The following is a 21328-nucleotide window of genomic DNA, read 5'->3' as shown; positions in this document are numbered from 1 at the left end:
TATATATATATTTAATAAATATTCAACCAGTTTCAGAATAAATTTGGTTAGAAATGAATCTAATTATTTACTTTAATTTAGGATATGTTAACAAAATAATAAAATAAATAAAATGCATAATAATATGAAGTAGGCAGACAAAAACGTTTTCTGTAATCAGTGGATTTTGACATGTCTGAAGAACTCATAATGGTAAGGGTATGGAAAGGCCTGCCCTGGCCAATGTGGCTCAGTTGGGTGAACATTGTCCTATAAACCAAAAGGCCATGGGTTCAATTCCTGGTCAGGGCACATGCCCTGGTTGGGATGCATGCTGGAGGCAACTGATTGATGTTTCTCATATTGATATTTCCCTCCCTCTCTTTATCCCCCCTTTTCCTCTCTCTGGAATCAATAAAAGATAAATAAGTAAATAATTTTTTTAAGAAGAGTATGGATTTAAAACAACAGTAGCAACAAAGCAATAATAGGAGTAAAGATAGAAATGAGCAAAACCTGGTCAGAAGACAGCAAGCATTGTGCTGGGGTTCAAAGGTAAGGTTCAAAATGAGCGGAGAATATCCAAAGCCTAGTGAATATTTGGCACACAAACCAAGAAGGACAACTGGGAATTAGTTAAGGGAAGATAAAATGAATATGAAAATAGCATATCTCTCAAGGACAAAGGCAAGTTCAAAGCTAATGAGTTCAGGTTAAATACTACTGAGGAAGTAAGGTTCCAATTCATATGGGCCAGTGTAAATCCTTAAGGAGTCAGCTCAGAAAGAAGGCGTACTATGCTTCTGGACAAGCGTCACAAGCCTTGGTATTGATGGAGATCCATGTTCCCTGGAAGCTGTAGTAAGCAGAGACCATGCAGATTCAAAGGTGGTTTCAGATAAGGACTGAGTCGAGAATAAAATTTAGAACACAGAGTAGAGTTGACTTTTCCTTTCACTATCAAGCAAATATAATTATAATATTTTCCCCAGTCTCATCATTTGCAATCTCATCCTTTGACAATTACTGTGTATAAAGCATGGGTCTCTTATCATTCTCTCTCTCCTAAACATCTGTCTAATCTTTCCAAAGTGTTATTTCTTTCATTATTTTTTCCCATTTTCAAGGATGAACTAAGTATTCTCTATTTCTTTTTGGGAAAAAAAGTCCTTGGATGGTTTTGCTTCACTCAAGGACTGCACTGGCTACGCTCTTTGCTCCCAAGGAGGGAGATGGAGGGCTCTGACGCTCACCACTCCAAACATCCTCTTCCCCTTCCCCCTTTAAAGACCTATCAATTCACTGTCACTGCCACAACTTTTAGTTTGTAATTATATGAATTTAATCATTATTTAACTTTTTCACCTGTTTACATTTTATTTATCTGACATGATTTTAAGTATTTAAAGAAGATTTCTCAGTTCAGAGTACACTCAATAGAAGTTCAGCAAATGCCTAGTGAATTGGACATTTCCAGTTAACCAAAAAGACTTGATTAATTAGCATGTTTTATTACTCTGCATTTTATACCACTTTCTTCTCAATAGCAAACACACCTAACAACTCTTGCTTCTACCAATTTTTCTAAAATCCTAAAACATTTTTGCTGTTGTTTTCTCTCTCAGCTTAGTTTTTTTGCCAACCTCTTTAACTTCCACTTGGACAAAAATTTTATGCTTATTTATAAAATTAGGGATAAGACAATGTTTGAATCAGAAGTCCGTTTTGAACATTTTGAAACAAGAGTGATGGTGATACCATGGGAGAGACTTTTTCAGGGGGTAACAATGAGTAAACTTATGTCCTGAGACACTCTGAAGATTCTTTCTCACTTCGCCCTCCCATCACATGGCTAATGTGAAACTTGCGGCTGTGAAGTAAAAGATGGCTTCATTAATTGATTCCCAGGCTTGTATTACACAAGTCTATCAGCATCCAGGTGTCCACAGGTAAAGTAAAACCAAGGGACTAATGAGGAATATGTCAACATCATTGGACAGCTCTATTGGTATTAGTATTATAGATTCTGCTGATTTTAACCTCCAACTGACCCATCTCTCTTCTTTAAGACTCATTTACTGGCAAAATATAAATGTCAAACTCTCCAGGTGATGAATAATGAAGAAAAATATAAGACCAAAAGTAACTAGATGCTGCAGCATAGAAAATGTGCATTTTTTTCCTTTTATTTCTGTGCCCAGAGAGAAATCTCAGTAATACACTGTTGGGTTTTTTTAAAGCCTCTTGTTTATAACACAAATGATAATACTATAAAAGCTATAGGAAGACTTGGTCTCCAATGAACTTACTACGCTGAGAAAAATTGCAGTTTTTATATCATTGTACACAATCAAAGGGCCCAGTGGCTGTGGTGACACGAGACACCGTAGGTCACCCTCACGGTGACTACCAAAATACACAGCTACTTTATGACCTGAGTTCCTTCCTCAAAACTTTATACAGCACATAGCCTTTCACATAAAGGCCATGCAGGAGAAAAAATAAGCAACTACCAGACAGGAATTTACTTTTGAAAAGAATACACACACATCAAATGTATATTTTTATTTTTGTCTCAAAGGGAGGAAGATTAATGCTGTCTGTTTTCTATTTTTTTACTGAGATAAATACAAACTTTGGCCTCTAACTTTATGTATATATATGTAATTATATATAATGCATAATTTTATAAATTTATGTATAATTTATATCTATGTTTATATATAATTTATAATTACACAAATTATATACAATATTTATATGTATTTTATATAAATTTATATGTGTGTATATGAATGTATAAGTGCATACACTAATATAAAAATGGATACGTGTGTGTATATTTATTTACATATTTATGTGTATTTATATATAAAACTGACTTCATGGTAAATTAAACTTTAGCCACCTTAATAAGTTTGCACCACAAATGTCAGGTGTTCCCCTATGTCTCTATCGGGCTTATCCAAATCATGGTGCAAACATCAATCTCGTTTCATTTTTCAATTCTATCATAACCACTTTTTTTAGGATTTTTAGTTTTAGTTTTATTAAAAGATCGCTTCCTCTTCAGACTCTCTGTTCTCCTTGCTCTGCTGCTTCTGTGTAACCAAGCTTAGCTCCTCTCTTCTGACGCTTTCTCTGAGCTGCGGTAGTCTCCACCAGCTCCCCCTTTTTCTCATTGAAAAGAGCACAGCTCTCCCCGTAAAAACCCAGAGCATCAGACCAATATCCAGAACAGAGAGACTCATTTCTGCCCCCGAGCTCCTCTCCAAGCAGATGCGACTCTCAGGCCACACGATCAGGTGTGCAAACATCACTGCTTCTCTCTGTGCTTTGTGAACCACTGTGATTTCAGATGTGTGCCTTGTTCTCCCAGGAAGGAGAACATACGACTCCATCATTGCAGAAGTTTTCCTCTCGTCTGCATTACACCACACATGTAGGTTTTACAACACATTAACGAAGCATTTCAATGTGTACTGAAATGACCCTCAGCCTTGTCTCAATGACTGTTCGTGTCTGGGGATGCCCTGGCACAGGAGTACAATACATCTTGTGAAGGGCACGATAGCCCTGTCTGCCTCGATGCACCAGCTGTCCATTCGTGTATCGTCGTTTTCCACATCCTTGGTGCTCCCACATGAAAGTTTAGCTCAAGCCATGTTACTCAGGGAACCTCAGATCTCTCTATGCTTCTCCTCCAATGTAGGATAGTTTATTTCAGTTTGGGAAGAAATTCAACTCAACCACCAACCCTTCTGGTCTTCCACTGACTAGATCTCTACCCAGGGATCCTCTACCCCCATTTGGGCAAAACTAAATTCCCTTAGAATTTTGGAAAATCTAAACCAGTAAAAGCTGCAGATTATCTTGGCTTTTTGCCCTGACACATAACTGAGAGAGTTAAGTGAAAAATGTCACCTACTTCTGTGGAGAACAAAAAAGGAAGAAGAAGAAATTAAAACATAAATTAACATTTCAAAGTGATATCTATGCAGAAAAAATATTTTTAATAAAATGCATCTATATCTATCATCTCTCTCTCTCTCTCTCTCTCTCTCTCTCTCTCTCTCTCTCTCTCTCTCTCTTCCTCTCTTCAAACACAAAGAAATTCTGGTACTCTGAATAGTATTTTCTCTACATCATCATAAGTTCATTAAAATTATCTACTATTATATTCCAACAATACTAACTAATCATAACTGCAGCACGGCATTTTTAATTTCAGGCATATAGCTATAGCTTCTAATCAATCAGTTCTTTAAGAGTAAAAATTATTTTATTTCATCTTTCAAATATAAGCATTAGCTTTGGGTCTGCCACATACAGACATTTAATAATAAACTGGTGGATGAGTGAATATACATATACACATACACACAATCCTCGGAAGGTATAAAGTACCTACCATTTAGTAGATTAATTTTTCTTCTCTTTCCACGACCTTTAACTAAGCATGACATGTGCACAACTATTACCAGGTGGATGGCGGTAAGTGTTCAGAGTTTATAGGTCCAATGTTTCAAGGCATTGTTTAAGGCACTGTTAGAAATGCACTGACATTTGACTACAATATTTGTTCAAAATCCGTTATTTAGGGCAGTTTCAATCTTGATTAAATAGCCAAAGTCATATTAAACATGAAACTTTTGCAAGAGCTAATAGGACAAGGTATTTATCAGAATCATCATTATCTGATTGTTCAATTTCAATTATAGGTATGACTTGGCATGAAAAAACCTTAAGTGTTTAATATGTTGGAATTATCGGTCAGTTGCAGTAATAATTAAATAGACATTTACGAGATGGGGACATACATGCACGCAGCAATGCTGCACACAAATGTTCATAGGAGCTGTACTTACGCAGCTAAAACCAGGAAAAGGCTCCTCCGATGTCCTTCAGCAGATGGGTCGTCAAACAAGCGGCAGCAGTACATTCATCCCAGAAAATACCACTCAGCGGTTAAAAGAAGCACCTATTCCTATCTGCAACGATTTTGACAGACCTTCAGAGAACTCTGTCGAGAGAAAAAGCCAATTCCAAACAGTGACAAATGGGACGATTCCATTTCTATAACGTATTCAAATGACAAAACGGCAGAAATGGAAAACATCGGTGGCTGACAGGTGTTAGGAATAGGAAGGGTGGAGGGCAGCAGAGAGGTTGTGAAGTTGCAACACTTGTATCTCTACAGGAATGGAACGCCTCAGTGTCCTGATGCCGTGGTAGATACAGGGCCCTGTACAGGATAACATTGTACAGAGCTAAGTGTACACACACAAATGCACACAAATGTGTCTAAGTAAAATTGAGGAACTCTCAATAAGATTGATGAATTGTATTAATGACAACGCACTTGTGATATTGTAAGATGATTGTACAAAATATACCATTGGGAGACGTGGATTAAAAGGTACACGAGATTCCTCTATGTTATTTTCTACAACTGCATGAAATATATGATGATATAAATGAAAGCTCAATAAAAGTACAACTCTTAAAAATTAGTCAGTGTTATTGCAAAAGTAAAATGCAATAGAAAATTATGATTGTAAGAGCTAATTTACATGTAAAATCCATTAGTAATTGCTTTAAAATAGTTAAATAGAGAAATAGATTGATAATACAGTTATTAAGAATTTGCATGCAAAATAATATAAGCATAATGCCTTAGTGATTCAACAATTATTTGTTGAAAATAATAAAACATAAAGCAAGAGGTTAGGTAATGCAAGTCTTTGAAGAATTGTTTATTCTATATTATGCCATAATAATAAGTAAAACAATCTATAAGAACTGGTTAGTTATTTAATTAAGTTTAGGACATGAGTTAACTGAGGGGAGAAGGAAAAATAATTCCATAATTGTGTATGACAATATTCACGAGCAACCTTTTTCAACCTAGACATAATAAAGAATATAAATCATATAGAAAAGAATAAGAAAATGTTTGAAGAAAATAGGTTATTCCCAAAATAGTATGTTTTGTAACTGGTATCACTTGAAAGAGAACCTGTATTTAATCAAAAATATGTGTTAAAGTGATCCAGAATAAATGTATCAGTTGAAAGTGCTGAGAAATCCATGTTCCCTCTCTGTAACATCAGATTTAAAATTTGACTACTGAAAGTTTTTAAATAAACCTGTAATGAAAATTTAATGTTTTTAACTAAAATCATGAATTTGTTTTTTCAACCCAAAGTTTTTTTAGATGCAGGTATTTGGGAATTTGGAAGGTAAATAATTTAGTTACCCTATGAAGACCAGTAGATTTTGATTACTAATCTTGATTAGTTGATAATCGTAGATGACTAAGAGCCCACAGCAGTGATTTTATCGGTACCTATCACATGCAAGCCACATTGGAGAGCAATGCTTCTCCTTCTACACTGTGCGTGCAAATCACGGGGAGATGTTATCTATATGCAGATTTTGATTTCTGTCTGAAGTGGGCAAGGCATTTTTTTTTACTTCTAATAATCTTCCTGGAGATACTGGGCATGCATGTCTAGGCACTCATTTTCAGTAGCAATGTTATAGGACATGCAAGTTTTAAGCATATATTTTTCCGTTAAGAATCTTCTAGGCATACATGGAAAACATGACATTAAAATACCCACAAAAAATTTTGTTAGAGTTGAATGTCCCAGTAACTTAATCTGTATAGAAAATACCAGGGGAGGGGATAAAGTGAATTAGGTTTCTGGGTCCTATTGCCCCAGATTTCCTTTATGGGTACTTTTCTTTTGTGTTGTTCTTCTAGGGTCTATGCCAATTAAAGCCAAAGGAAATAAATTTAACATGGTTACAGATTAATGAATGTTGCAATTTTAAGAAAAGGACAAGGAACCAGAGACACCAAAAAAGTGAATCTTAATTATGCCAACCATTGAGAAGCTTAGGAAAATATGGGGACAGTTTCCAAGAAAGAGTATCTGAGAGACAAACTATTTGGGAGAGAAAGATATCCTTGAAGACATGCATGCAAGAAAAAGCTACACTAACAAATGAAAGAAACAATAAATATAAGAAGAAATCTACTTGGCTGAATTGAAAGTTGGTGCCACAAAAGCCTGAAACTTAAATAGGTAACTAGGTCAGGTTACTAGGAATAAATACAAGAAAGGACTACTACTTTGATTTAAAAGAAATGGACAGGCAAGGACAAAAGTAAATTTAAGTGCAACTTACAAAATGAAAGAGCAAGAAAACAAGCTCAGTGAAGAGAAAGCTAATAACAGAACTAAGAAAAGTAAAAGATGGAAAATTACAGAAAAATAAAGCAGCTATCTTTTTATAAGCAAAGTCTGAAGTCAAAAAGTTTAGAAAATAGAGGTCTTAGATTTTGTGAGCATACTTTTTTTAACAGTGAAGTCTTTTGTTGAATACATTGTGTGTTGATTTTCTAGTAAGTAATTTTTAAAGTATCAAATTATTATTTTTTTTATTGTTGTTCAATTCTGTTGTCCCACTTTTTCCCCAAATCAAGACTAAAATTTAAAAAAATAAAAAGCTTACACTGCAGGATAATTTTGGATTGCATTAAATGAGGGAAGAGTTTAAAACTTTCATCAAAAGTTAAAACTGAGAAAGTATCCTCAAATCTAGAATGTAGAAAGATAGAAATATATGTACTTGCAAGAAATGTTTGTATGATGTATTCATGGGATTAGAAATCACATACATTATTTTATTTTCTTAAATACTTTTGATTTTTACTGCTGTTTAAGTACAGTTTTCTGCCTTTTCCCCCCACCCTTCCCTACTATCCCAGTCTTCCCCACCTCCCTCCCCTGTTTCCACCCCCACTGTTATTGTCCATGTGTCCTTTATAGTTGTTCCTGTAAACCCTTCAGCCTTTTCCCCCATTATCCCCTCCCTTCTCCCTTCTGGTTACTGTCAGCTTGTTCCCAATTTCAATGTCTTTGATTATATTTTGCTTGCTTGTTTGTTTTGTTGATTAGGTTCCAGTTAAAGGTGAGATCATATGGTATTTGTCTTTTACCACCTGGCTTATTTCACTTAGCATAATGCTCTCCAGTTTCATCTATGCTGTCGTAAAGGGTAGGAGCTCCTTCTTTCTTTCTGCTGTGTAGAATTCCATTGTGTAAATGTACATCAATCCAAAAGAACCTACGTGCCCCAATGTTCATAGAAGCACAACTTACAATAGCCAAGTGCTGGAAGCAACCTAAGTACCCATCAGTAAAAGAATGGATCAAAAAGTATACACATACATTAAATAAATCAGACCTACATAATTGTAATAAATTTATCCTCAGGTTGTCAAGCAAGTAGTATGATTAAATATTAGATAAGTGGGTATATATTTACATAAAAACAAAAAAACCAGAAAATTGGTATAGAGACTTAAGAAATGGGTTCCCTAACAACCATAATTATAAAGAAATATTGAATCTAACATATTTGTATAGGTCATAAGATAACTCTAGAGAGAGTGATTTCAGAAAAAAATAGTGTGTAATGACTCCAACAATATGACCATAAATGGCACATATTTGACAAATTTGCAGAATTCCCAACAGGTGCGAATGTATAGGGTGAGATAGATAAATAGTAGATAGGCAGTTGGGTAGCTAGGTGACAGATGATAGATTCAATAGATAGACCATAGAAGGATGGATGCCGCCTGAGAAAACTGCACCATACCAATTCATAAACCCATTCATATTGTGCAACTGTGTACAGGAGATACTGCTGGAGCTCCATCCACACTTCCTTGACACTCACTAGTCTAGCCTTGGCCAGTGGCGTTCACCTCCAGTATCCCTGACTCTCCATGAGAAGAATTTCTCTAGGACCACAAATGTGGGGTAGGACGTTAGTGTCGGTCAGATAATTGTCTTGAGGGCAGTCATCTGCCAATAACAGATAAATATTGGGAGGAGACACTGCCCAGCTTCCTGTCCCTCAGATGGGAAAACTTTTAGATAAATTATGCATAGTCCTTCAAAGTTCCGCAGCAGAACTGAGCTTTAGTTTCACACAATGGTAACCAGACTTTCCTCCCTGTCTCACACAGTGGGTTTTCCAACCAGTGAACACTGGGACCACCTCCTAGAGTGATTCCTTTCTACTTTCGTTCTTATCCTGGTGTCTCTGGAGCAGCACGACTTACGGCAGTGTCCGCCCATGTCCAACCTTTCCTCAACACAGAAGTTACCTGTTTTCTTTTTAATTCTTGGCAATTTGATAGCAAAATATTACATATCATGGGTATATAACTGCCATTTTAAAAATTGCTAGTAAATTCCATTTGTTTTCTTGCTTACTGTCGGGGGGCTTTAACGCAGCCCCCCGGTCCGCCACGGATGAAGAAAAGACTACCAAGACATGATCTGCTTGAGGAGGAGAGGTGGCCGATCTCTCAAAGGAGAAGGGCCCAGAGTCTTTCTCTCCATGGGCTTTTATTAGGTTCATTTGCACAGGAATACGGATAAAGCTCATCAATCATTGTCAGCCAGTAAGGGTTAAACAATACATGATTTACAGAGAACTTTGAGGGCTTATTCTGAGTTACAGCCAATTAGTTAGAGGGCCATAAAACTTTAGGCGCCAGACTCATCTCAGGTCTGGACCCTTATCTTTTAAACTGAGGGTACAAATTAAGTAGGTTTCACAGGAATGTATGTATTTTTCTTAGGCCTGATTCCCCAGGGAATCTGCCCCTCCCAGCACATGACTGCACTGCCCTCTGTCATTGTTTCAGGCTTAAGTCAGGCAAGGGAAGTAAGGCAGCCAAGAGATTAGGAGACTTCTTGCAGACAGAATGAGGACTCAGGCTATTTCAAAGCCGAGGGGCAAGGGTCCATCACCCCTTTTTTCCACAGCTCCCCGAGTTCTTCCCTGCGAGTTTATTCCTGTCTCACAGATTCTGTGACCAGAACCTGTCTTAGGTTGATCCTCCCTTGAGGATTCTTACCCGTCATTGGCTAACTGGCCAAGCTCAGGGCCAAGCAGGGTGAAGTGGGCAGAGGTGGTACACCTGCCAGGAAGACAAGCTTTGTCTCCTTAGTGGCTTATGGTCCCAACTCTGACTCAGCCTTAACCATGGGGTGTTACAGCCTCTGAAACCAGGCAGGGCAGTTCCCAACAGCTTATTGTTCATTTCAAATGTCTTTCTTGAGCTGCATTAGTTCATTCTACTTTTTTAGTGAAAATAATTATTTATTCATATTGACTTGAATGCTCACAATATATTAAGGAAATAAACCCTTTGATTATAACATATATTTCACCATGCTTTCTAGCTTGTGCTTGAGATACATTTATGTATCATGCATTTGTCATTCCAGATTAGGAAGTCAAATCAATCAAATATTTAATTTATGTTTAAATGTTTAATAAATGTTTAAAACTGTTTTTTGTCACCTACCAGAAAAGACCTTGGTGACCCATAATTTGTATGAGAGAGGGAAACTAATAATGGTTTACTACAACACCTAACTGTAAAAGGCATTTGTATATTCATAACAATATTAATCAACAAAAAGGATTTCAATCTAACCAAAATTACTATAAAACTTTGCTGGGATGATGGTCGAATGGAAAGAATGCAAATGTGTGAGAAAGAAGTAGGAGAAAGAGATATCTTTTTCCGTACTAAGAGTTCATAAAAGTATACTTATGACTGAAAAAAAGCATGATACTCCATAGAGATGTGGAGATAAATATTAAATAATCAGATATTGTAACTCAAATTGGTTGTCTCTGCTATTTTGTTTTTCTTTGTTAACCTACTTACTGAGTTTTGTAGACTGTGTACAAACCCAGTGGTGATTAAAATAAGTTCCAAAAACAAAAATGAGATAATTTGGATTATATGTATTTAATTCATAAATAGCTACTTTACTGTATTCCTTCAATACCTAAAGTATATTTGACTTGATTTTCTTTGCAAATAATTAAAATTTTTATCTCTTTACTTGGGCTAGCTATATTTTAATTCACTTTGCCCAATGGCCTATGTCCAGAAATTGTAAAAACTGACAATATTATTTTCTGCTTTCTGCTTTTAAAGAAAATGTTTTAATTATTTCCCTATTAAACATAGTACTTCCCTTTAGGGAAAAAATATATTTTCCCAATGTCACTAATGATTTTTATCAGTACAGATTTTAAATATTATCACATGTCTTGCTGACAAAAATTTGATCATGCAATTTATCTCATTTAACCTATTAATGTAGTAAATTATAATAACCTATATACTAATATTAAGGCACAATATAATTCTCTGGAATATCATCAGGATGGGGTGGGATCAGGTAAGGTTGATTTGGATATACTGCTGGAATTTCATATTTTGTTTATAATTAAATATTTTATGCTATTTTATACTATTCAGATATCAAAGTTACATTGTCCTTCTAAAATAAATAGAATGGGCTCTCTACTTCTCCTGTGTGACAGACAACTGTGTCTTCCTGTGCAGTGCCAGCCACAACCTTGAGACAAGCTGGTGAAGGTCAAAGTGAGTGGATTTTGCTGTATTGGGCCCCTGGTCTTCAGGGCTGCTTTTAACTCTGGCAAAGTGGATACTGTTACCATCCTTAACCTCAGCTGCATGGTCTACATGTTCCAGTGTGATTCTACTCATGGCAAGTTGAAAGGCACAGTCAAGGCTGAGAACAGAAAACTTGTCATTAATGGAAAGTCCATCTCCATCTCCATCTTCCAGGAGCGAGACCCCACCAACATCAAATGGGGTGATGCTGGTGCTGAATATGTTATGGAGTCCACTGGTGTCTTCACTATGTTAAAGAAGGTTGGGGTTCACCATCTCTTCCCCTTCTGTGGATGCCCCCCTCCACAAGGGGATGTTTGTGATGGGTGTGAACCATGACAAGTATGACAACTCCCTAAAGATTGCCAGCAATCTGGACAGGGTCATCTATGACAACTTCGGCATCATAGAGGGACTTATGACCACAGTCCATGACATCACTGCCATCCAGAAGACCGAGGGTGGTCCCTCTGGGAAACTGTGGTGTGATGGCTGAGAGGCTGCCCAGAACATCATCCCTGCTTCCACTGTTGCTGCCAAGGCTGTGGGCGAGGTCATCCTTGAGTTGAATGGGACACTCACTGGCATGACCTTCTGTGTCCCCACCCCTAATGTGTCAGTTGTGTATCTGACCTGTCACCTGGAAAAGCTGCCAAATACAATGACATTGAGAAAGCAGTAGAGCAGGAATCAGGGGGCCCCCTCAAGGGCATCCTGGGCTATACTGAGGACAAGGTTGTCTCCTGCAACTTTAACGGCAACACCCACTCCTCTACTTTTGATGCTGGGGCTGACACTGTCCTTAGTGACCACTTTGTCAAATTTACTTCCTGGTATGACAGCGAATTTGGCTATAGCAACATGGTGGTGGAACTTACAGTCCACATGGCCTCCAAAGAGTAAGAGCCTCCTGGACCACCAGCCCCAGGAAGAAGAGAGGCCCTCAGCTGCTGGGGAGTCCTTGCCCCAAATAGATTCCCAAGCACACTGAGAACGTCCTGACTTCAATTTTCCATCCCAGACCCCCTGAAGAAGAGAAAGGACTTAGGGAGCCCTACCTTGTCATACACTGTCAATAAAGTTCATTGTACCCAGCCAAAAGAATAAAAATTGAAAATAAAATAAAATAAACAAAATGTTTTCTTTTACTTTCTATACTTTAAAATTGCTTAAACAGCAGCAAATTTATTTGTTAAATATTTAAAAACTTGCTGAACCTAGAAATTTTAATTTGCTTCAGTTTTTTGTTTAGCATTATTAACAAGGAGTATTAAAATAGTTCCAAATAAATGAGGTTTTTTTCCATCAATTTTTCTAGAAAATTATTCAATTTATACAAACTTTCATTTCTGGTAGCATAGTTATAATAATCACTTTACTTGCTTTTATTCTTTCTCTCTTAGTGATTGTGTACTTTCTTTCCTTATTACAAATATGTGTGTTTTCTCTTCTTTTCCTTACTTGATTAGTCCAAGGAGTAGTTTATCTCTTTCATTGTTTTTAAAGAATTAGTTTTTACACGCATGGCTTTTCTCATTTATTTTTTTTAATTTCCAATGTTATATTAATGTCTCCTCTATCCATAATAACATTTATATTTTCAATTTTATGAGTTTGTTCTAATAATTTTTTTATAAAGGCACTAATGCTGTGATTTTTCATAGAATAGCATTTATCATCTTTATTACAATTATTTTCTAGGTTAAGTATGAACTCTTAGACTTTCTCATTTGTGGTTAATATTATTTGCTTTGTCTTTGGCTAACTGGACTGTATCTTACTGTTGCTGTTTGGTTTTGTTGGGAAGCATAGGCGGCTAACAGATCGATGGTGCACAGCTTCACAGGTACAATACCGTCCACACACACAGCCATGTGAACTGTCGAGGAAAAGCCCTGAGCTCTTCTCGTCTCTCTGTTGTTTTTTCAACCCCTGTTTCAGTTAGTGTATGTTTATTTGATTTCCTTGCAAGTGCAACTTATTTAAGAATAATACCTTCAACTGCTTTCTAGAAGCAATCTTCTGAGATACTCTTTTGTAGAATATGTTCTATTTCTTATACTTTGACCTAAATTTTGTATTGGTGCCCACGTACATTTTTTTCCCATTTATCTTTAAATGTGGAAAGTCCTCTCTCCAGCTGGCCATTCCTCCAAAAAACTATGAGTAGAATATCCTTGGATCTTCCCTTGGCACTTTGTTCAAGGAAACGCTATTCTCGTTCTCTCACTTTCTTATGTGCAGACTCTCAGCACAGGCAATACAAACAGTAAACTCCTGAGCCCTGCCTCCACCTGTTTCAGTCAAGCCAACCTTAATTAATACTGCAGACTGACACTTCTGGTCACAAGTGAGATGCATATGCTAGAAGTCATTGTTGGGGTGGCTCCATCTCTGAGACCTACATCACTGTTCACACCAAGTCTCCTCTGTAAGGGACACTCACCAGGGCTGCTCTGGCCCTGCAGCCCTCCAGATCTAATTCATGCAGTGGGGTGAATAAACTCGCCCGAGGAAGTAACAGAACAGCCATTTATTTCTAGAGCCCAAGCTTAGTCTCCAACCCAGGGGGAAAAATAATACAAAGTTTCATCCTAGATTACTGATTTATCAATTGACTCAGAATCTACAAGGTTATTAATCAGGTTTCCTTGAAACCTTGAAACTCTTGGTAATAATACAGATTGTCTGTTCTCCTTATTTGACTAAAAGAGATGGAAAAGTAGCTAGGGACAAAGGAGGCCACATTAGGGAAGCGAACGAGTATTCTCAATAAATTTTGAAAACTCCAGAATTTTAAGGAATTTAATTTTAGTTGAGAATACATCATCTTCCATGAATAAGGAGGTATGGGTGCGAGGTGTCTCAGAGGATTTACTTGTTCTCCCACGTTGGGGTCAGCCGTACTCCAACAATTAAACTTACAGACTGTATGGCTATTTCAGAAATACTAAGGTAGCCTCAGGGGGACTTAAGTATACTGCTCAGTCTCAAAACACTGGATACAAAGCCCTGAGACAGTGATAATAATGTGCTTCCTCTTAAGATAAGATTATAAGTTATAATTATATGAACGATGTATGTTAAGAAGAATAATAAATATAAACTAGTAAGCTATACAGATGACAAAAGGAAATAGCATAAGATGATTGAAGCTAGTAAAATTAATCAGGAAAATAATTTTGACAGAGACAATTTTGGCATAGGAATAGTGGGAGAGTGAATAGAACTGCTGGGGTGATGGGCTAGAAATCACGATTAAAACCAAAGGTCTGAGAAGAGAATAACACTCAGTTCTTCTTGGGAGAATAATAGAGGTTAAAATACAAGGAGTTTGTATTAAGTTTAAATGTTTCCTGAATTGAAGAACAGTCTTAAGCTCCTCTGTCTCCAGAGACTGAAGAAACAAATTTTAATGACTAAGGTAAATTTAGAATCAAAGTTATTAAAGTTGTATATGTTATATACTTGAACATATATTATGTTTTTTGTAGGGTGCTAAATAGAGATTCAAAAACCAGCTTTCAAAAGGAGATACCTGCCCTCCAAGAACTGTATTTTCCAATGAGAATGCATTAATGTCTGGGCAAACATGTCAGAAGCAGGCATCCAGAGACCTGTCTACTCTACATGTTGATAAATGGCATTTCTTAAGGAACCATGAAGCATTGAAATCATCAGCAAGAATAGAGCCAGTTCTGAGAAATCCACTGAGCATCTCACCATTTCTTTCCCTCTATCTAATGACCTCAGATTGGTTCCCAGCTTCTCTCATTGCCAGAAAGTAGTTCAAGTGACTTTACTATGATTACATTGCTTTTACTGTTTTTGACAAAACTAGCAATATCTTAGAATCAAAGGAAGTGTACTAAACAGTTCTCAGGGACCTTTAATTCTAGCACCATTCTGTGAATTATGTCAGATCTGTGCTCTACACATTGAGGGCTCTGGGTTTAATGCAGATAGGGATAACCATTATTTTTTTTAAGTAATACTGCCAAAATCAGAAAAAGAACTTTCAAAATGGAACTAGAGTTTCTAAATCTCCTAGAAAATAACTATGTCTCCCTCATTTTTTAAATCAGTTGCTAAAACTAACACGTCAAGGAATCATTGTGATTTTTTTTTTACTTTTAAACATTTAATTTTCTTCTTTGGTTAAATCTAAATAAATACTTCTTGATTAGAAGGACAGCTAGATATTTGAACAGGTGGTTGCAGAAGATTATGGAATAGCTTCTCAGGAAAACATTCCTAAGTAGATACACAGCCATCTGTCAGATAAATTGTTTAAAAATTCTTATGTGTAGGAAAAATTTTGAAATGGGCTCTTAATGGCCCACATATTGACATTTTCAAAAATAAAACCATGGGTCAGGGAAAAATAGGAAAGTGTTAAGAAGCTCATGCCACTTTTTAATAACAACAAAAAAATGGCTCTAAATCAGAATTGTCCAAAGTGAGCTCCATGAATTCTGAAATTAGAATTCTAATACATGTTGTTAATTAAAAGGGAACTTTGGAAAATACAAATGAGAGATTCCTGGGTAAACACAGTTAAAGAAGTTTTACTTTTGTTTATTGTTTTATGTTAGAAATCTTCAGAGACTTTAGGAATTATATATATGCATTTATATTTATATGTGTATACATATATATGTATATGTATGCATGCATGTATTTTAGGAATATATATATATAGTGACTTGCTAAGTAAGTAGTGAATTCTGGAGAAGACTTACCATGATAAAGAACTGGACAGGTAAAAAACTCGAACCAGAATTCAGAATAAGAAACGTCAGCTTCAGACCATTTCCAAAATCTTCTCAAGATTTAGCGATTAGGAAAGATGGGGCAGAGATCAGCACTCCCGTCTCGGTCTTCTGTGAGAGAGGGGGTTCCTCTGAGGCTCTGACCCTTCCTGCTCCATCCGGTCACCACATCGTTTTAGGCAGAAAAGGTTTGAATAGAAATTACGGAAAGAAAGCAAGTGTGTGTGCTCTGGATGTTGTAGTCCCCACCTATACTGAACTATGGACCAGGGACAGAGAAAAGAGGAATCATGTAGCTGAGCAGCCATGAAATCATGGTTTGACAAGAACGATATCCGTGCAAGAACAGATGGGAGTGGAGGGGCTGCTCTCTCAGTAGGGCTGAGAGTACACTGGGTATGAGCCCAGTAAAACAGATGAATGGCATTGGGAGTCCTGCAGATTAAAGTAAGAATACAATAGTGGTCATTAAATTCACATTGGAGACAGTGAAAAGCAAAACTAATGTTGAAGAACATTTGATCTGTGACGTACAGACAGACTTGCTTTGTACTAAATTCAGTAAGACAATATTTTTAAATTATTTTTAAGTACTCTTTTGATTAAACAAATAGTCTATCTTGGCTGCCAATTATATAGCGTAATAGAACATATACAGAAGATTTAAGAAAATTGTTGAGATTAAGCTAGATTTGAATTAATAGTGAATGTGGCAGCTAATAAATCCAATGGCACCTTAGGCTCCTATTGAAATGGAAAGTTAATAACTAGAGGATTATCAATCTCCTCTCATATTGTGTTGGTTTAATATGGTGGAAGTTCTGTGCTCAGTTTGGCGTTCAGCTCATTTCAAGGGGACCTTTAACAAACTAAAATGTGGCCACAACTGTGAAGATTCAAAATCATTAAGGGAATTAGCGATTTATTACAGTTTGCAAATTTAAATATAGACTATGCAATCATTTCACAGTGCTTTTATGTAGTGAGTTTTTTGTTTGTTTGTTTTATTCAACAAGCTCTCATTGGGAGCCTAAGCTGGATTAGCATCTGGGACAATACAAACCCATGGAATGGGGCTTTTCCAGTCAGGAACACTTACACACAGAACAGTAATATAATGTACAATACGATCAGTTTCACTCGATATACTCATGTCTATGTTTGCGCTACCAAGGTGATCTAAATAAATGTGTTTCCTAGGATTCTTTGCTCTTGAATTTATAATGAAAGGAAAAAATACTACAGTAAAACTTTTTTCAAACATTTTATATCTTTTTCATCAATGTTTCTCAACCTATTTTTTATTATTGTGCTCCTCTGAGAAAAGCTATTTTAATTTCATTATTTTAAATTTAACTTACTATCTACCTGTATAAGATATTAAATACTAAGGAAAAAGATCTTGGCAAAAACAGTTGAGCTTTGGATGGCCATAATCCATTTTAAAATCTAAGATCTTTTTGTCAACTTTCTTCTCCAACATCTGGACTAATTTTGTCCTCTTGAGGCAATAGTATTCCCACTGAGAATGTGTGCTTTCCAAAATCCATGCTTTATATATTCACTCAACATCTTATTAATTTCCATCTCCCAATCTTTATTCATATTGTTTCTATGGTGAGAACTGCTTTATTCTCTCTTGTAATTTATATAAGATATGCCCATACCAGGGACATGATTCTAAATCCCCTTTCCTTGTCAACATTTATTTATGAGAATGCACATTTAAAATTTTATTTAAATGTATTTTATTTGTTTATGTTATACATTTAGGTTAGATAATGATTTCATTGTGAAAATCAAATAAGACTATGTATGTAAAACAAATACCAAGTAAACACACACTTGCAAGGCAAAAATTGATATCAATTACTTTTTTATAATATATTTATAATTTGTCTTACTACACTATACAAATAAGCTATAAAATTATTTTCTTATTACTACTTCAAGTTGGATGCTTTATTATATTTTGTAATTTCATATTCATTAATATATCTGCACTCATTTATTTCTCAAAATATACTGATAATCCTATAATCCTTGACTCTAGCTATTTCACCCTGAAACTTCCTTCCTATTCTCCTAGAAATGTGATGCACCACTATCAAATCATGGCATTATAACAGTAGTTTAGAAGTGTACAAGATGAAAGGAACAGATTACGATCAAATCTAGGTGATGATGGTAGTTTTTAAAAAAGGTAAATCCAAAACAAAGCAGAGAGTTATAGGAGATATGTACTTTGGGCATATAAAGGATGAGAGAAGGCATTTTTTGGAATAAGAAATGGCAACTAATACTGCCCAGATTCAGAGCAAGCTCCAGTGCTGTGCGAGGGCTTGATTGTGCGTCTGTGACATTTTCCCTCCAGTATATGCACCCTCTCAGGTAATCGATGTTGAAGCTCCCTTAGCTTTTCAAAGTATAGTTTTAGCTGATTTTTAGATATGCTTATTTGCTTTTGCATCTATTGGTATCTTATTTTCATCTAATACAACCAGACTGATAAAAGGATTTTCTAAATTTTAATCCAGGATTAGATAAAAGAGAAATCTTGTCATAGATATTATCTTCGTGATTGATGTTTTTGCACTGTACACATGAGTTATATTCAGAAATTATTTGAATAAAAATATTAGCTGTAAAAAATAAAATTAAGAAAACAATACAGCAATTTCTTTTCAAAGTTACTTTATAACTGTGAAGTTCATGCTATACTTCACAGCCATCTTCCTCAAAACTTTGTATTCAGCATTAATAAATTAAATTAGAGACATCCTTTCTAGCCAGCCGTATCATTCATTTGTATTTGAGCCAAGTACATAACTGTGTATAAGTCTACAGTCATTATCAATTGTAACTTTTATGTGCAGGAACTGATATTCATTTTATTCAACTATTATAAATTAATTTGGTATGAACTTTACTTGCACTATGATTCAATAAGCAACACATGGAAATATCATAGCAATTTTATTAAAAGCAAAGTGCAAAGATGTGGTATGTTATACCTAACACATAAAGGAAAAGAATTAGTAGCTCATGGGTTTCCAGAGGCACAAAGTAACTATTCAATGGGCCCTAAATTTGGACTCAGAAATATTTATATTTTCTTCTCATCATTCAAATGTTTTCTTTCCCTAAACCTTTTAAACACAGGAATCTGTATTTGTTACCAAAGAAACATTGAAAAATTTACCTTGTCCTTCACTCTGGGTTAAAATTTAGAGTATGAGGAAGGGACAATTGGATCATCCTGTAGATTGTACAGGTGGAATCAATTGAAACTTCCTTTCCCCCAAAAGTTCTATCCCAACACTTTCTCATTTTGAATCAGTTGTCTTTGAAAATATGGAGAGAGAGAGAGGAAGGATACCATTCCAAAGCTGCTTGTAAACAGAGTGGTAGCATACCACAAAATCTCCTCTCTGCCTGTTTGTCTCATACATCCTCCTTCCTTTTATTATCTTTTTCAACACCAATATTTTCCACAGTTTCTAGTATCATCAATGTCTCACTCCTTTCAGTCCTAATTATAAACTCACCAGTTTACTAGTTTAAGGCTACATCTGTAAATTAAGCTCATTAGAGAACAGAAAAGATCAATTTTATTTAAATTAGTCAACAGAGAGCTGTAGTTAAAGGCTGATATTTATGAGAATATAATTAGGTAGGACTAGGCAAAGATTACAAATCTCCAGTCCCTTGGTGAACACCTTACACATGTTTTCACAAACCAGGTAAACCTGGAGCATGAGAAATAAAAGGAACGGCTGAATTCTCAAATAATTTACATCCCATGTAAGGAATAAGAACACAAGGAACATAAATAATGAGCAATTGGGGAGGGGAAGAAAATATATTACATAATCAAAAATTAAGAATACTTGTACAAAGTAGCTAGGTAGATGATACATTAGAGAACTAGATAGAAACACACTCAGAATTCTGATTGATTCAATAAGATACAGTTTATGAAATGAGGTATAACTTGCCTTAAAACTTAAAAATATAATAATAAGGAGTTATAATGGCAGAAATAAAGCAGGAAAGCAATGTGCATATATGAAAAAAGAAAGAAGGAAGAAAGGCAGGAGAGCAATCAGAGCAGAAAAATTAAAATTGAAAATGGGATTTCATCAAGACAGTAGAATAAGTAAATGAAGTACTCAAATCCTCTCACAACCACATCAAAATTACAATTATAAACCACAGAAAATTCAACTCTGATAACCACCTGAAGTCTAGGTGAACAATAACCCTACAACTACAGATACAAAGAAGAAGCTGCATCCAAATTGGTAGGAGGGACAGAGACGTGGAAGGGGCTGGTCCCACACCCATGTGTAGTAGTTAAAAATCATGAAAGATATCTGGGAAAAGAGAATTACATATGGGTGAAATATTAGCCTTTAAAAGATCTACCCATTTAAAAACATATTGGTCTTCTGGAGACTATTATGCTAAGTGAAATAAGCCAGTCAGAGAAAGACAAATACCATATGATCTCACTTACATGAGGAACCTAATGAACAAAATAATTTAACAAACAAAATAGAAACAAAAACATAGATACACAGAATAGACTAACAGCTGTCAGAATGCGGGGGGGGGGGATTGGATGGCTGGGTGAAAACGGTGAAAGGATTAAGAAAAAAAATATATATATATATATATAATCTATACAATCACACAAAGACACAGACAAGAGTGTGGTGATGGCCAGAGGAAAAGGGGGTTGGGGGGAAGTGGAAGACGGCAAAGGGGGGATAAATGGGGAAGGAAAGATACTTTATTTAGGACAGTGGGTGCACGATGCGGTGTGCAGATGATGTTGAGTTGTACACTTGAAACTTGCATGGTTTTGTTAGCCAATGTCAACCCAATAAACTCAGTAAAAAAAACCTTATTGGTCTTACTGTAAAAAAAAATAATTATCCATGTAAGAAATTTTTGAAGGCAAATAATTAAAAATAATAACACTGGTCTTTTTAGTAATTATGGAAATAAATAGGATTTATGAAAAGTAAAAACAAAAGGA

At 35.7% G+C, this 21328-nt stretch overlaps 1 long non-coding RNA gene across 1 annotated transcript in view; it reads left to right on the top strand.

Moving 5' to 3' along the window:
• LOC112307957 (uncharacterized) overlaps window positions 1-12602 on the top strand; it is a 180993-nt gene extending 168391 nt beyond the window's left edge. Inside the window, exon 5 of the long non-coding RNA XR_006656053.2 lies at window positions 11354-12602. This is a non-coding gene — a long non-coding RNA (uncharacterized lncRNA). The remainder of the gene's footprint in view (window positions 1-11353) is intronic.
• Window positions 12603-21328: the final 8726 nt, after the last annotated feature.

This window comes from Desmodus rotundus, chromosome 2, assembly GCF_022682495.2.
Source record: "Desmodus rotundus isolate HL8 chromosome 2, HLdesRot8A.1, whole genome shotgun sequence".
NCBI classification, from domain to species: Eukaryota; Metazoa; Chordata; class Mammalia; order Chiroptera; family Phyllostomidae; genus Desmodus; species Desmodus rotundus.
The sequence above is the reverse complement of the archived record's forward strand: the minus strand, read 5'-3'. Positions and strand labels throughout refer to the sequence as shown.